The sequence below is a fragment of the Lithobates pipiens genome, unplaced genomic scaffold, assembly GCF_037356315.1.
Source record: "Lithobates pipiens isolate NorthernLeopardFrog02 unplaced genomic scaffold, aLitPip1_a1.2 Scaffold_13, whole genome shotgun sequence".
NCBI lineage: Eukaryota > Metazoa > Chordata > Amphibia > Anura > Ranidae > Lithobates > Lithobates pipiens.
The window spans coordinates 88,209,979-88,228,412 of record NW_027507718.1 but is presented as its reverse complement, the minus strand read 5'-3'; the positions used below and the strand labels follow the sequence as shown (position 1 = coordinate 88,228,412).

The window sequence follows — 18,434 nt, the reverse complement described above, 5'->3', positions numbered from 1 at the left end:
TGCTGGAAAAAAAAATATTTACGCAGCAGATAGCATAGATTCATGAAAGACAAAAGTTGTCAGACAAATCTGATTTATTTTTTTGAGGAGGTGGGCAACACCTTGGACAGAGGGGTGGCTGTGAACGTAGTATACTTGGATTTTACAAAAGTGTTTTACACAGTTCCCCACTGTCAGGGAGGCTCTGTCAGAAGACAGAATAATAGCTGCAGAAGAATCCCTGTTCCCCCGAATGCCTGGAAGAAGAGGAGCGTTAGCTCATGCTAACTAGGGATGAGCCGAACACCCCCCGGTTCGGTTCGCACCAGAACTTGCGAACGACCCCCGCGTTCGGTACGAACGTTAGAACCCCATTGAAGTCTATGGGACTCGAACGTTCGTAATGGAAAGTGCTAATTTTAACGGCTAATATGCAAGATAGTGTCCTAAAAAGGGTTTGGGGACCTGCCTCCTGCCTCAGGGGACATGGGTCACTGCAAAAAAAAGTTTTAAAAACTGCCGTTTTTAGCACTGATTTTAATGACGATTAAAGTGAAAAAAAAAAGTGAAATATTCCTTTAAATATGGTGCCTGGGGGGTGTCTGTAGTATGCCTGTGAAGTGCCACGTGTTTCCCGTGTTTAGAACAGTCCCTGCACAAAATGACATTAAACGGAAATAACACCATTTACAACTGCTTGTGGTTTTAATGTTATATCTGGTTCCTGCAATATGGTTGAAAATCATTGAGAAACATGGCATGGGTAGCCCTCCCTGCCCATTACCAGCCTATTTGGGTCTTGTACGCATATTAAAGGGAACCCCGTACCCATATTAAAAAAAGGAAATGCGTGTGGCCCCCAGGCCCTATATACTCAGAACAGCAGTATACAGGCGGTGCAAACAAGACAGGGACTGTGTAGGTTTGTTGTGTTAAGTTGAATCTGTTTGTCATTTTCAACCGGTACATTTTTAAAGTGTAGCTCCAGTCAAAAAAACGATTTTTAAGCTTTTTGGAAAACATAGGGAAGGGTTATCACCCCTGTATAATTTGTTTTGTCGTCCATCTTTTTTCATCTCACTTGCTGCTGTCTCCTTGCGTTTGCAAGTAGGAGATGTTTGTAAGTTGGATGTTTGAAAGTAGGGGCCTGCCCTATATTATAGCGGTATGTACTGGGTACAGAGCACGCAGACAGCACGCACTATCTCCTAACACTACTGACTGCAAGCTCTATTATTAACCACTTGACCACTGGGCACTTAAACACCCTTAATAACCAGACCAATTTTCAGCTTTCGGTGCCCTCACATTTTGAATGACAATTACTCAGTCATGCAACACTGGACCTATAGGAAATGTTTGTCCTTTTTTCACACAAATAGAGCTTTCTTTTGGTGGTATTTAATCACTGCTGGGTTTTTATTTTTTGTGCTATAAAAGAAAAAAGACCGAAAATTCTGCGAAAAAATGAATTTTTCTTCGTTTCTGTTATAAAATTTAGCAGATTAGTCATTTTTTCTTCATAAATTTTGGCCAAAATTCATACTACTACATATCTTTGGTAAAAATAAGTACAAATTGGTGGATATTATTTGGTCTTTGTGAAAGTTATAGAGTCCACAAGCTATGGTGCCAATATCTGAAAATTGATCACACCTGAAGTACTGACGGCCTATTTCCTTTTTTTTTTTTTTTCACAAAATTGTCATATTATCAGGTTATTTCACACACACAGCATATGCATACCACAAATTACACCCCAAAACACATTCTGCTATTACTCCCGAGTACGGCGATACCACATGTGTGAGACTTTTACACAGCGTGGCCACATACAGAGGCCCAACATGCAGGGAGCGCCATCAGGCCAATTCTGACATTTCTCTCGTACATGTAAAAATCATCATTTATTTGCTAGAAAATTACAGAGAACCCCAAAACATTATATATATATATTTTTTTTTTAGCAAAGACCCTGGAGAATACAATGGTGGTTGTTGCAAATTTTTATCTCACACGGTATTTGCACAGCAATTTTTCAAACGCGTTTTTTGGGGGGAAAAAACAGTTTTGTGCTTAAAAAACAAACAAAAAAAACAGTAAAGTTAGCCAAATGTTTGCATAAAGTGAAAGATGAAGTTATGCTGAGTAAATAGATATCAAACATGTCACTCTTCAAAATTGCACATGCCCGTGGAATGGCGCCAAACGTCGCTACTTAAAAAATCCCCATAGGCGACGCTTTAAATTTTTTTTTACTGGTTACATGTTTTGAGTTGCAGAGGAGGTCTAGGACTAGAATTATTGCTCTCGCTCTAACATTCTCGGCGATACCTCACATGTGTGGCACATGCGAGCACATGGGGACATGGGCGCTTTAATTTTTATTTTATTTTTTTATTGTTCATTTTACTTTATTTATTTTAGTTTGACATTTTTTTCCCCAAAAATATATTTTTGATCACTTTTATTCCTATTACAAGAAATGTAAACATTCCTTGTAATAGGAATATGGGGTGACAGGTCCTCTTTACAGTGAAATCTGGGGGGTCAATATGACCCCACATCTCACCTCTAGGCTGGGAAGCCTGAAATAAAAAATAAAAAAAAGATTCTGGCTTTGATCGTACTGGCGAGTTGGTAGAAGCACCGGAGGGCGGTGAGGGGTGGGGGGCGTCTATGGCTGGGTATTTCAGGGTATCACAGAGTATGGCTGGGTATTTCTGAGTATGGCTGGGTATGGCAATTTATGGCAGGGTATTACAGAGTATTGGCGGGGTATTGGCGGGGTACTACAGAGTAATAGCAGGGTACTGCAGAGTATTGGGGGGTACTACAGAGTAATGGCAGGGTACTGCAGAGTATTGGGGGTACTGCAGAGTAATGGCGGGTACTGCAGAGTAATGGCGGGTACTGCAGAGTATTGGGGGGTACTGCAGAGTAATGGGGGTTACTGCAGAGTAATGGGGGTTACTGCAGAGTAATGGGGGGTACTGCAGAGTAATGGCAGTGTACTGCAGAGTAATGGGGGGTACTGCACTGCAGAGTAATGGCAGGGTACTGCAGAGTAATGGCAGGGTACTGCAGAGTATGCACTGGTATTGCAGAGTATTGGCAGGGAATTGAGGGGTTCAATTCGGTGAGCAGCGATGTGGGCACTGCAGATGCAGCCCACATCGCTGCTGACACCGATCTCTTTCCCCTCCACTGTACCGATCGGTACAGAGAGGGGAGGGAGGAACCGGCGTCATAACATGACGCCGGTTTGTTTCCAAGTGATCACTCCGTCATTTGACGGAGCAATCACGTGGTAAACGGCCGCTATGAGCGGCCGTTTACCGTGATCCGTGATGCGCCGGGTCCTGTGGACCCGGCGGTCACGGATGCTCTCGAGTGCGCGCACCTCGGGGCACGCGAGAGCAGAATTCTGGGAGGCCGTTAATTAACGGCCTCTCAGAGTTAAACAACCGCCCTGAAGCCGTTAATCGGCAATGGGCAGTTGTTAAGTGGTTAAAGCTAGATCACTAGCTATATAGGTGAGGTGAATATAGTGGTGTATACTGCAGTCAGGGCACAGACAACAACCACTACACAGCAGCAAGATAGGAAATCAGCCAAAAACGATTGGTGTGTACTGTGTTGAAGGTACACAGAACACCCACTGCTTCAGATGCTAAGTAACACACTACACGAGGCCGCCTCAAAGGCGGCCTTATATAGTGTGGGGCGTGCACTACACAGCCTGAGCTATGATTGGCCACAGGCAGGATGCCTGTGGCCAATCATGGCTCTCCTCGCTGCCGGCGCTGCGATTGGCCAAGCATGCGGGGTCACAGTGCATGCTTGGCCAATCATGGGGCAGCAATGCACTGCGCCACCGCAGTGCATTGTGGTCCGCGCGCGTCACTCGAATTTTGACGCGAACGGCCCAAACGTTCGGAATTCGCCGAACGGCTGAACAGTCAATGTTCGAGTCGAACGTACGTTCGACTCGAACACGAAGCTCATCCCTAATGCTAACATGCAAGCGCATATGCGCAGGCGTGGAAATGCAAACATGCTAACGAATATGTGCATGCGCAAATGTGCACAGGGCATTCTGTGACAGATAAGGGTGGCATTAGTTATAAGGGTGGCTCGTCTCTGTCTCTGGCATCCTCTGGGACTGTGACATCATAAGAGGCGGGGACATCACCCGGTGACCCCACCCATTGTCCCTATATAAGTCGCTGCGCAACACGTCCCTGTCATTACGGCCAGAGACAGTGACGAGTCAACATGTCTAGGAAGAAGAAGAAGAGAAGAACAGAAGGCGGCGAAGACAGCGGCGACAGAAGACCGGGCCACCGACAGTAGAAGAGCTGGAAGAAGGAGTGGAGGCCCGGCAAGAAGAACCGAAGAGGGGGACAAGACCCCCGAAGTGGGAAGAAGAAAGCTGGGCTCCTCCGCTAGTGAAATGGCTAGTAAAAGAGCAGAAGATAGCGGAGGAGTCCGGCGAGAAGACCCCCTAAGACAGAAGAAGACTACCAGAGCTGTGCAATAAATTATTTTAAAAACGTGTTGTGTTTTTTGTTTTTACACTTTTTTTCACAGGTGAATGGGTAGGGGTACATGGTACCCCAATGCTCATTCACATAGGGTGGGGGGCCGATATCTGGGGCCCCCTTCTTAAAGGGGGCTCCCGGAATCCGATAAGCCCCCCACCCACAGACTCCGACAACCAACGGCCAGGGTTGTCAGGAAGAGACCCTTTTCCTCATCAACATGGGGACAAGGTGCTTTGGGGTGGGGGGGCCGCAGGGCGCCCCCCTTCCCCCAAATCACCAACCCCCCATGTTTACGGAACGTGGCCTGGTACGGCTCAGGAGGGGGGGTCTTCCCCACCCCCTTTCCTGACCGGCCGGGCTGTGTGCTCGGATAGGGGTCAGGTATGGATTTTGGGGGATCCCCACGCCGTTTTTTTCAGCGTAGGGGCTTCCCCTTAAAATTCCTACCAGACCTAAGGGCCTGGTATGCCCCCGAAGGCATGCAGGTTTCATTAGTGAGGCGGAATTGTCGCCGATCTCTCTCGCTCGCTACTATAGGAAAATTAAATTTTCCTATTGCAGCCAGCTCGAGAACCAGCGTGACGGGTTTGCACTGGTTAGAGAAGCCTGTCGCCGGGAACCAGTGCGACAAGATCGTGCTGGAAACACAATATCGGTGGCACCTACTGTAGTTTAATTAGATAGCAAAGAGCCATTACAGTAGCTATCCTTTTGTAACATAGCTGACTTGCATCAAAATATGGCCTGCATGCCTTGACAAAGAGAAATTGACACTTTGCTACAACGTAAAGTAGTGAGTGTACAGCTTGTATAACAGTGTAAATTTGCTGTCCCTTCAAAATAACTCAACACACAGCCATTAAAGCAGAGTTCCACCTAGAAATGGAACTTCTGCTCATTGTACTTCCTCCATCATCAGGGTTTGGCACCTTTCGGGGGGGGGGGGGGGCAGGATACCTGTCTTTCACAGGCATCCTGTTCCCACTTCTGGGAGCCTCAGCCGCGGGTATTGACATCACCGCCCGGGCTCCCTCCTCTTTCCCTGGCCACTAGGCCAGTAGGAGAGAGGAGCAGACCCTCTTGCATGCGCAGGAGAGTTCCCAGTGTGAAGCCATGAGGCTTCACTGCCGGGTTCCCTTACTCACAATGGAGGCGGCATGCACCCGATAGCTGATGGAAACATCAGCTGCGGTGCCAACATCGCTGGACTCCAGGACAGGTAAGTGTCCGATTATTAAAAGTCAGCATCTGCAGTATGTGCAGATGCTGGCTTTATTTTTTTTAAACACTCACTACTTTACATCGTAGCAAAGTGTAATTTCTTCAGTGTTGTCACATGAAAAGATATAATAAAATATTTACAAAAATGTTAGGGGTGTACTCAATTTTGTGAGATACTGTGTACACATACACACATATTTTCTCTGTGTCAAGGCATGCAGGCCATATTTTGATGCAAGTCAGATGTGTTTTACACAACAAAAGAATAGCTACTGTTATGCCCTGTAAACACGGTCGGACTTTTCGGCGGAAAATGTGCGATCGGATCTTGTTGTCGGAAAATCCGATCTTGTGTCGGCTCCATCTGACTTTTTCCATTGGAATTTCTGACACACAAAGTTTGAGAGCAGGATCTAAAATTTTCCGACAACAAAATCTAATCGTTTAAATTCTGATCGTGTGTAGACAATTCCGACGGACAAAGAGCCATGCATGCTCAGAATAAATTACGAGACAAAAGATATTGGCTACTGCCCTCTTTATAGTCCCTTCGTACGTGTTCTACGTCACCGCGTTCTGAACGATTGGATTTTTCGACAACTTTGTGTGACCGTGTGTATGCCAGACAAGTTTGGGTCAAAATCTGTCAGAAAAAATCAGACGGATTTTGTCATTGGAATGTCCAACCGTGTGTAGGGGGCATAATGACTCTTTGCTATCTAATTAAACTATTTGATTAGAAAATTTGCAAAGGGTAGTAAAATGCAGATTTGTCTGGCTAGGCATTTCAAAGGGTACAATGTTTGATGAGGGGGTGTACTCACTTTTGTGAGATACTGTATCTGTACACTGCATACAGGTATATATATCTATGTATACACACACATATATACATATACACAAAACCACACTCGCAACACATTACACTGTTGCATTAATTTATCATGAAAAAATCAATGCATTTTACCATGTAATTTTAAAACAGAATTTAACATTCAGAAAATAATATTTAGGGACAAATGTGTAAAACAGTGAATGTGACATTCACCAAACATTTAGTGCAGGTGAGTCTTCCTGGTACATGTGTTTTAAAGCAGAAGTTCACTGATGCTTGGTATCAAATTGTGCCACTGTCTAATTTCATCTCTCTTGCCACCTCACTATGTGCCTATGATTTTTCATTGAAGGGCATTGCGGCAGGCACACTTCTTCTCTGCAGACACCCAAGCTCCTTCAAGACCCATTGAGTGCCTTAGACCCTTCTATTTGGCTATAGAAGGCATCATTCACAACTGTTGTGCCAATTTATTCTGGATTATAGAGCGTTGTGCAGATCCTTCCCTCTCCCTTTGTATCATAAAACATGAAACTCAGAAAATCCTCTGTAGCAGTTGCTATGCTGATGAACTTTGTTCATGTGACAGCATTTTGCAAATAAATAATCTTTCTTAATATATTAAGGCCAAAATGTGTATTGCTACATTTCTTTGGTGAAAATAACTCAAATCAGTGTATATTATTTAGTCTGTAGGAATGTTAAAGAGTCCACAAACTATGGTACTGTGTGTGTGTGTATGTGTATATACATATATATATATATATATATATATATATATATATATATGAAAATCAATCAATTCTAATGTACTGGTGGTCTAATTTTTTAAAGCCTGAAAATGCCAGAACAGTACAAATATCCCTCAAATGATACCTTCTTGGGAAGTAGTCAAAATGTATTTAGTAAGATGCATGGCGAGTCTTTGAAGTTGTGATTTTTGTAATAATTTATTTTTTACATACTGTCACCAGTGCAGTACAGCATCGTAATATAATTGGTGTGGTGATGATCAGTGACGCTGACTGGTGACAGTATTTTTTAAAGTCGTTTTAAAAAAAAAATGATTAAAAGTGCATCCCCAACATTGCCCATCAGTGCTGTCTATCAATGTCTCTTCATCAGTGCAGCCTATTAGTGCCCATCAGTGCTGCCCATCAGTGCCACCTATCAGTGACCATCAGTGCCGCATATCAGTGCAGCCTCATCAATGCCCATCAGTGCTGCCTTACCAGTGCCAATCAGTGCAACCTATCAGGGAAGCCTCATCAGTGCACATCAGTGAAGGAGAAGAAATACATATTTGCAATATTTTATAACAAAAACTAAGATAAAAATAAATTTCAACATTTTTGGTCTTTTTTTTATTTGGAAAAAATGTGATTAAAACCACCAAAATAAAGCTCTATCTGTGTGACTGCCAAATGTGACGGCCCTGAAAGCTGAAAATTAGCCTGGGCAGGAAGGGGGGGGGGGAAGGGGGGGAGGGTGAAAGTGACCAGTATTGAAGTGGTTAATCAGTATGTCAAAAGTACAAGTTCTCCTTATTATGTCCATATATTTTCCCTTTATACTGTGCATAACCTGTGGACCTTTTGTACAAGTTTCCTGTGGATGCATGTGCACTGTAGAGTCAGATGCATAATGGGTTTACTTGGTGACTATGGTAGAATAGGTAAATGTGCAGTGTTAAACATGAAAATACACAATAATTGATGATGGTAAATCAAAAAAAAAAAAAAAAAGAATGAAAAGAAATGTGAAAAAATAAATAACACAATACAAGAACTTCTATATACAGTAGTTCATATAAGTAAGTCCATAAACTTTCTACTTCCAAGTAATGATGATCTATCACCCAAAAGACAAGAGAAAAGGATCACCGCTGTGAAAAACTCCTCCCCCACATGCCTCTTCCCCTGACTTATCTGTCAAGAGCAATGGCACAACCATCCATCCATCCCCACATGTCAGTGTGCTAGGTGTTATCCTGGACTCTGAACTCTCCTTTTCGGCCCCACATTCAATCACTTTCCAAATCTTGCTGCCTCAACCTCCGCAACATCTCTAAACGACGTCCCTTTCTAACCAATGAAACAACAAAGCTCCTGATTCACTCCCTGGTTATCTCTCGCCTTGACTACTGCAACTCCCTCCTCATTTAAATAGACTATCCCCTTCAGTCCATCATGAATGCTGCTGCCAGACTCATCCACCTTACAAACCGCACAGTGTCTGATACCCCTCTCTGCCAATCCCTCCATTGGCTGCCACTTGCCCAACAAATTAAATTCAAAATACTAACAATAAGGTACAAAACCATCCACAACTCTGCCTCCAGCTACATCACTAGCCTAGTCTCAAAATACCAACCTAATTGCTCACTTCGTTCCTCCCAAGACCTCCTGCTCTCTAGCTCCCTCATCACCTCCTCCCCTATCCACCTCCAGGACTTTTCCCGAGCCTCACCCATCCTCTGGAACTCACTACCCCAATCTGTCTAAATGTCTCCAAATTTATCCACGTTTAGGCGATCCCTGAAAACTTTCCTCTTCAGAGAAGCCTATCCTGCCTCCATCTAACAACTGCACTATTTTCTCCATTAGCTCATTCCCCACAGCTATTACCCTTTTGTATAACTTAACTCTCCCTCCTAGATTGTAAGCTCTAACAAGCAGGGCTCTCTGCCCCCCCCCCCCCCCCGTATCGAATTGGATTGTAATTGTACTGTCTGCCCTAATGTTGTAAAGAGCTGTGTAAACTGTTGCCACTACATAAATCCTGTATAATAATAATAATAATAATAATAATAATAATAATAATAATAATAAAACTGTATATAAAATGTATTTTTTTTAAAAAAAAGGTTAGAACACTCACATTTTAGTAAACATCAAAAGGCATTTATTGAATGATGCATCAAGTTATAATGACATAGGCAGGACAACAGAACCAACACATTTCGTCTCAATCAGATATCAGCTGGAGTGGCCCCAGATGATGTCTGACTGAGATAAAACATGTCAGATCTGTTGTAATGCCTATGGCATTATAACTTGATGCATCATTCAATCAATGACTTTTGATGTTTATTAAAATGTGAGTGGTCTAACCTTTTTAAAAAAATACATTTTATATATGGTTTTACACTATGTCGAGTCTTCTATCCTTCCTCCTTGGATCTATGTCCTACTGGAGTACATATGAGAGGATTTCAACTTTGACTCTGAAGTGCCTTATTATACTCGTTCCGTGGCTATTGAGTAACCCTCCTAATTAGCATAAGATCAGTTGGAGAAAATTGCAGCAAGGCATCTATACTTAGGTGTTGATATACCACTGTCTGTCTGACCCATTTAGGATAAACTGAATAGGGTCCATAAGTACCGGTAAGCCTCCTTATATTTGATTCTGTGGCAGAAGTTTTTCACAGTGGTGATACTTTTCTCTTCTCTTTTGGGTGATAGATCATCGTTACTTGGAATCACAAAGTTTATGGACTTACTTATGTGAACTATAGAGAAGTTCTTTGACTATGGTAGAATAGTCCAATGCACTGTTCATTGTCATGGCTACTTTCAATACTATGCTGGGGTGTGTATGAATTAGTGACAACGCTGCAGCAGAACAGTGATCCAGAAGGGAAATGGGTCTGGACTTAGCTTAATTGATTTAATTAAAATTAGATCATATATAAAAATACATTAATAAAATATTTTTTTTTAAAACAGGGATTTAACTTTTAGATAACATGGCAAAAACATATTTGGTGTCAAGTATTTGGGTTTAGGTACACTTGTTTAAATATATCTACATTAGACCCCTGTAGCTTTCATATTTCAGAGAAATATCTGACAAAAACGAATGTGATGAGATCATATTTTGTATAGTTTGATGTTGACATTATTCTAAATAATATATTTGAAGTGTTTTTTCTTTAGCATAAGATTATCATCCACAGAAGTGAATGCAAATCTAAACTTGAGCTTCTACGTAAGATGTAAGATACTCAGTGCCTCCTTGACTATAAACATCATAAGGTGTGAATAATTAAAATATTTTTGCCATATACTTTTTTGAGGATTTTTAATTTCCTTGTGACTTATTGATTCAAAAAATGCACATTCTTTTTACAAACCCTGACAGGATACTTGCATTTATAATGAACTACCTTCTGGCAATGGTCTCAACAGGATTCTACTTTGCATATGAATTGCTTCCTACTCTGCCATAAACAAAAAAATTTTTTGCTCTAATGATCCTCAAAGGATTTACTGAATAATTTGCGTTGCAAAACAAACAGGTCAACTTTGAAAAGTAGAAGAATTATAGCTGGTAATTGATATATACCTCTAAGCTCATAAAAATGAAAATAGACTTCTGCTTTTTTTGAAAAATGGATGGTATACATACTTGAGGCTATGCAAGATGCATTGGCAAAGTGAAAAGTTCCCTAACTAGTAGCATCCAATCACATTTCTGATTTCTGTAATTGAAGACTGATAACATACTAATTAAATCATAAACAAGCACAAAGGACCTCAACCTCCAATTATATCAGTTAAATGGTATAACTCAAGTCACCCTATATCACTCCTCCTCATATAAGAGGCTACTACTGTAACCAAAAACAATATAAGTAAAAAATTCCCCCTTTGGGGGGACAGGAGAGGTCCACCACCGAAGAAAAGGGGGGCCAGATGGCTACTTATGGCTGTAGTGGATAAATATGGGTGAACACTTTAAAATTAAGAAAAAAATATTTAAATATCAAAAAATACCTTTATTGAAAAAATGTATTCAGTACAATAACTTACATTAAGAGTAATCCTAACATGTTTTACAAAATACTAACTATAAGGGAATACTTATTAAGGTTACCAAAAGATATACTAGGTTAAAGGTCTAAGATAATATGCTTAGGCGTGCATTTCACTAAGTTCAGAATTAAGATGCAAGATGTTGACATATTAGGAAGCATCTGTCTGCGGTAAGAGGTACAAAGCTAAGAAAGGACTGGTTACGCAAGAATATGGTCAGTCAGCAGATGTTGAAATGACGAAATAACTATCAGAAGACTGTATTTCACCTTTGACTTAGATAATGTCATGAGTTTAAGAAAAATGTCGATGTATGTATGAATTACCTGATTGGCTAAACCACAGGGCTGTCCTTTAGCTCAAACTAAATAAAACTGCTGTGTGTGCTTCAATATGCACATTCATTATTCACGTACAATCGTGTGTATGTGTGATGTTTGTCCACCGGTGAAAGGGACCTCCGCTCTTCCATCCTAGCCTAGGCTACCAGGGGTATTATTAAGAAGACGAAGCACCTAACAGTTTTGGTACCAGCAAAGTGGGGTTCGTCTCGTCTTGCGACAGGTAAGTCACTTTACTCTTTTTACCTGATTGGTGAATGGTGTAAACACTTACTCTGTCCGGGCGGCCGCTACGAACTTAGTTTAAAATTAAAAGAAGTAACTGTGCCTTCGCGGCGGACTAGGCTGGTCCCTCGGAAGGTTAAAAGGGCTCGCAAGGAATTTATAGGTTTAGGGGAGTCCGACTAGGTTGGTCTGACTTAAAACTATTGGTAATAGTATTTTTAACACGGGAAGTAGTAGATTACGCCCATGACAAAGGGATTGGTGGAGTGGACGCCCATTTGAATTTTTTTTTTAAAAAAGTGCACTATAAATTGATAAATGTATTGCAATACGGTTATTTCATGTCTTAAAGTATATTAAGAATATGTCTGTTTCTCTCTAGGTACGTGTGTAAGTATATAGAGTATAAGTTTTAATATAGAGTATAAGGAAAATAATTGTTGTTGTTTAAATGAGTGCAGAGTATGAGGAGCCCTCTTGTAGTGACATAGCATCCGCCTGCCCCCATTGCACGTTAGGTCTACTCTTCCTAAGAATAGATGACAAGTGGATTTTACTGACCACCAGACCAGGGGGGTTCTCTTGCAGACTTGGTGTAAGAGGGGTATATCCCGCCACCAGGAAAGATTTACCCTTCATCGTATATTAAGGGTAAATCTTCATAGTTTTATATAAGTCCATCTGCCCCAAAAAAGATCAGGGATCCTACTCCCAGACCAGAGACCGGATTGTTGGACAAACCGGGTGTTATCACCTGTGTCCTGCCACTAGACACACACTGCCCAGACTACTAGATGGGGAATTCTGCAGCAACCCAAGCCATGGCCACCCCATTACCCTATGAATTTGTTAGTAATATGATCCCTGGCCCCCAGGTAGAACCATTTTGGACACAAGTCCGAGAAAGGTGTCAGCAATTGGGGATACATGACCCAGGGCCATATGGTCCTTGTACTGAGGAAGACTGGCAAGAAGTCAGTAAAATTTGTCAGGTACATAAGCATTCTTATCCTCCCTGCAAAGGGGCTGACCCACAATACATGAAGGATTGTTTCTGTGCATGGAACAAATGCCTTGGAAAATATAGGCAATTGTGGACAGCAAGGACATTGGAAATCCCAGTGCCCTTATAGGACTGGACAGATTAGAGCAAGAGGCAGAGGCAGGGGATTTAACCCCCAGACCCGCCCACAGTATCCCCGTTATCTGCCATACCAGAACCCTCGTCAACCACTACCCCAATATCCTACACAGCCACAAATAATGCACCGAGGGAAACTCTGTTGGTATTAATGGGACACCTGTCACCCATCCCATCACTCCACCACTGACTGTAGCCACTCCAGAAGGACAGAAATTATGTACCCAAACTTTTGCCGTCTTGTCCTCATGCCCTGTGCCCCTTATGGGACGGGACCTCTTGGCACAACTGTGTATTACCATTAAGTTTAATAAAGAAGGTTCCCTTACCGCTAGTTCACCATTATGTGACTTACATGGCCCTAAGCGACATGCACACAGAGGGTTCCCAAAAAGACATGCACACAGGAGTTTCTTTCTAATGATACCTTCCTCCCTTGACCATCACACAATTTGGGCAGAAAACAAAGGTAGTGTGGGCTTTATTAATTGCACACCATATGCACCCCAAATGCGGTCAGATGCAGGGATACAATATCAAAAACAGTATCCCCTACCCCCAGAGAAAGTCAAAGGCATCTCCCCTCAAATTAATGATTACATATCAAAAGGTATCCTGAAACCAATCATCAGTCCCTGGAACACGCCCATTTACCCCGTAAAAAAAGGCCAGTGGGGAGTGGAGACTTATACATACAAGACCTAAGGGCAGTAAACAAACAAGTGATTCCCCTCCCACCCCTAGTCTCAGACATCACTTTTATTTTCTCATGCATACCGGCAGACTCTTTATGCTACACAGTAATTGATTTAGCGAATGCTTTCTTTAGCATTCCCATTGCAGAGGAAGCCCAACCTATGTTTGCTTTCTCCTGGGCCGGGGGCCAACTAACCTGGCAAGGGTATGTAGACAGTCCAGCCGCCTTCTCTATGGTACTCAACGAGACTGTCAAGTCTTGGACATCTGAGCGAGGGTCGGTACTGATACAGTATGTGGACGACTTGCTCCTGTGCAGTCAAACTGCTGAAGATTGTGCGGTCGATTCAACATCACTGTTGGGACACCTAGCCCGAGCTGGACACCTCGCCTCCAGGAAGAAGGTGCAATGGTGCCAGTCCCAGGTTGAATACTTAGGTTGTATCCTTAGAGAAGGAACAAGGCTGGTGTCACCTAAACGTGCCGCAGCCCTACAAGCTCTCAGTCCGCCAAAAGACAAGGCCGCCCTACTCTCATTTTTGGGTGCAATTGTATATTGCCGCCAATGGATCCCTGACTGTTCTCATTATGATAGTATCCTAAGAGAGGCTACTGGCTCGACAGCCCCTAAATTAATAGATTGGACTGAAGACAGACTACAAGCTTTTCAAGCTCTATTAAACAGTCTGTCAAATGCTCCCGCCCTGGGATTGGTAGACTATGGTAAAGCTTTTCAGCTGTACTGTGTAGTTTCAGGAAGCTCTTTTGCCGCCGTGCTAACACAACAACATGGATCAGGGTATCGCCCTGTCTCATATCTATCAAAAAAAAAACTCCCCATCCAAGTACAGGGAATGCCATTCTGTCTCCAAAATCTTGCTGCCTGTGCAATGGCTGTACAAGATGCAAACAAATTAGTGCTAGGTCACCCATTGACTCTCTATACCACTCATTCAGTCACGCATCTTATTCAGAACATGAATACCCAACATATGACCTCGCAAAGACTTAGTGGTTATGAGATAACACTGATGAACACTGATAACCTCACACTCAAATATGTGCCTGCCAGCAACCCCGCTGTGCGCCTTTTGCATTCCATGTTGCGTTTACCACATGACCCAGACATTATACATGACTGTTCGGAAAAGGTTGCTGCTATTACCAGTCCCAGACCGGATCTCACTGACACCCCTATCTCAGGTGCAGAGGATGTTTTCGTTGACGGTAGCTGCTCACGTCCCTCTGACTCCACCTTTTTAACCGGTTATGCAGTTGTTCAACTACCAGACATCGTACTGGAGGCAAAATCATTACCTCCTTCTTCAGCCCAGGTAGCAGAGTTAGAAGCCCTCACTAGGGCCTGCATTCTATTCACCGGTAAAGAGGTGAACGTCTACACAGACAGTAGATATGCTTTTGGAGTGGTGCATGATTTTGGTGTGATATGGGCCAATAGAGGTTTTAAAACAGCAGACAACAAAATAATTGGCAACTCCACACAGATTAGTGCTCTCCTCCAAGCCATTCTTCTTCCAAAAAAGGTAGCCATAATTAAAGTAAAGGCACACTCCTCTGACAGCAGTCGTGTTTCAAAAGGGAATGCTCTTGCTGACAGAGAAGCTAAAAGAGCTGCTGCCTTTTCCCCTAACCCACCTGCCCCCACAACAATGTTTTTCAAGGAACACTTCGCAGCACCTAACTTTAAAACTGTCATAGCACAGATGCAATCAATGGCCACAGAAGATGATGTCCATTTTTGGACAAAGGAAGGATTGACCAAAGACCCTGAAGGTCTTTGGTCAAAAGAGGGGAAGATCCACATGCAAGAACAAAACTATCACCCTTTGAGGTCCTCATGGGAATCCCCGCAAACATAGAATTACCCCCATTAGACCAAGACACTGATATTGACATTTATTCCCAACAGGAAATGTACGTGAAAAAATCTGGTAAGTATGCTCCACGAAATAAACGAACAAGTTTCTGTCACCTTTTTTCCCTCTTCCCACAGAACCAACGCATCCCTTCATCCCTGGGGATAAAGTGCTGATCAAACAATTAGCACAAAGAAAGAGTATCGGACCGGCTTTCTCAGGACCATGGAAGGTGGAAAAGGTATCCAGGACCGCAGTGTTAACAGACCTAGGAAACACCTGGATCCACGCCAGCCGTCTTAAAAAGTGTCCCCAGCTTCCCTCGACTCCAGAGCCCCTGGCAGTGACAGAGAGCAGCAACTCCCAAGAACAAGATCTACAAGAAGTTCAGAGAGGCATAGAACAAATTTCCCTGGAAGATCCCACACCCCCTCAAAAGGACAAAACAGAGCCAACAACTGCCGGGATGAGAAACGAAGAAGAAGAACAGAACTCTTAGATAACAAATAATCAGAACTTTAAAAAAAACAAAGATGCTTTCTCCATCAGTGTCAGGGAAGGCTGTATGCCTTTGGGGTAGTCTGGTACTATTTGTATTCCTGCCCACATGGTTTATAGCCAACTGTATATATCATCCAGAAGACTTAGGTCTATTAAAAGGGATATGTGGACCACCTAAGATGAATAATACCCCAGGCCAAAGACATAGTAGAAGTATTGTACCCGTTAATGAGTCACCTAAGGGACTGACTAGCAAGATGTTACTACTAAAATTCAAATATAGCTATGCTCAAAAATCTGGTTTTGAGAAATGCTGGATTTGCAGCAAGCTACATCCCAGTACAGCTAGAATCCCTCTCATGGCAGTCCCCTTGAATTTTACCCCCCTCCTTAATGGAACACCCCCTATCGTCCTAACGAATGTTACTAGGACCCTTCCAAATAAAACCCTCACTTTCCAAATTATAGGTAGAAGCCACTTCCCAGACTGGTGTTTCCGACTGGGAAACACCACAGATGGAGCCGAGGTTTGCAAACAAGCAAAACTTAACATTTCAATGACATCGTTTAACAGTCCTTCTTTCTTCCATACTTCAGATCCCACCCTAAATGCCACCTTTTTAGACTTTCTTAGCTCCAGTACCAAGACTACAATACACCAATTAATGTCAATTCTGGTGCTCTCTGGCCTTTCTGATACTCTTAGGAACGTGTTCCATAAACGACCCCTAGCTCTAGGAAATACCATATATATATGCTGCGGCAAACTCTGTCACCCCTGGATCCCAACCAAACTCCAGGGGTGGTGTTACCTTGCAGCCCTGGTTCCTATTATGGGGGTATTAGGGGATAACAAGGGAAGTCACCTCCTTGAAGCCAGCATGCATCCTAGATATCCCCTTAGACACCGTAATAAACGAGAATTGTTTTTAGAAAAAGATATGGCCTGGGCATGGTTCCCTTCCTGGACAGGGTGGGGAATTGACCTAATGAAAAGATTAAATAATTACACTGGCATAATTGATGAGATTCTGGAGGAAAATTCTGATGACATAATCAAACTAAATCTAGAAACTAGGGCAATTAGGAAGCAACTAGAACTACATGAGTTGGCTATAGAAAGTATGAGTGCAGCCCTTACTGGCCTCTGTGAGACTACTGAGGATTATGAGTGCTGTACCTGGATTCATAATACCAGCATCGAAGTCCCAGACTACTATGACGTTATTGCCCAACACAGGGAAGAGGTAAATAAACTACAGAAAAAGGCAAGGAACATAGGAAAAAACTGGGATCCCTTCTCGAGCAGTTTTAGTTTTGGGGGATTAATATCTTGGCTCCGAAATGCTGCCATGACAATTGTCACTGTGATTCTCTTCATTCTATTTTTATATGCCTGCTATAAGATAATCAAATGTTTATGTAAAAAGGGAAACACGGCCGCTCCGAAGGATCTGAAACTCACTTCCATTGTTAAGGATCCAACGGTATGGTATAAAAACCAAGAGCATAAGGGTTCGGAGTATGAAGCCTGTGCTATTAAATTAGAAAAGGAATGATCATTATGTAAATCACAGAATGATCAAAGGAAGGATTATAAGGGAATACTTATTAAGGTTACCAAAAGATATACTAGGTTAAAGGTCTAAGATAATATGCTTAGGCGTGCATTTCACTAAGTTCAGAATTAAGATGCAAGATGTTGACATATTAGGAAGCATCTGTCTGCGGTAAGAGGTACAAAGCTAAGAAAGGACTGGTTACGCAAGAATATGGTCAGTCAGCAGATGTTGAAATGACGAAATAACTATCAGAAGACTGTATTTCACCTTTGACTTAGATAATGTCATGAGTTTAAGAAAAATGTCGATGTATGTATGAATTACCTGATTGGCTAAACCACAGGGCTGTCCTTTAGCTCAAACTAAATAAAACTGCTGTGTGTGCTTCAATATGCACATTCATTATTCACGTACAATCGTGTGTATGTGTGATGTTTGTCCACCGGTGAAAGGGACCTCCGCTCTTCCATCCTAGCCTAGGCTACCAGGGGTATTATTAAGAAGACGAAGCACCTAACACTAACATCACACCACCTATGTGATTGATCAAAAGCTTTCTAACCTACAACCAATTATTTAAAAGACACATAAGGACAACAGACCAACATAAAACATATAAACGGACAAGGTGCCTCACAAACCAAACATACACTAAGACTCCTTGGGTAAAACAAAAACCCCCCTTAAAT

The 18,434-nt window shown here is 42.5% G+C and overlaps 1 long non-coding RNA gene across 1 annotated transcript; it reads left to right on the top strand.

The window, feature by feature from the left end:
* The first annotated feature begins 11,442 nt into the window (after positions 1–11,442).
* On the top strand, positions 11,443–18,161 carry LOC143974153 (uncharacterized). Its single transcript, XR_013272178.1, has 2 exons — positions 11,443–11,966; positions 15,820–18,161. It is a non-coding gene; the product is annotated as an uncharacterized LOC143974153 (long non-coding RNA).
* The last annotated feature ends 273 nt before the right edge of the window (positions 18,162–18,434 follow it).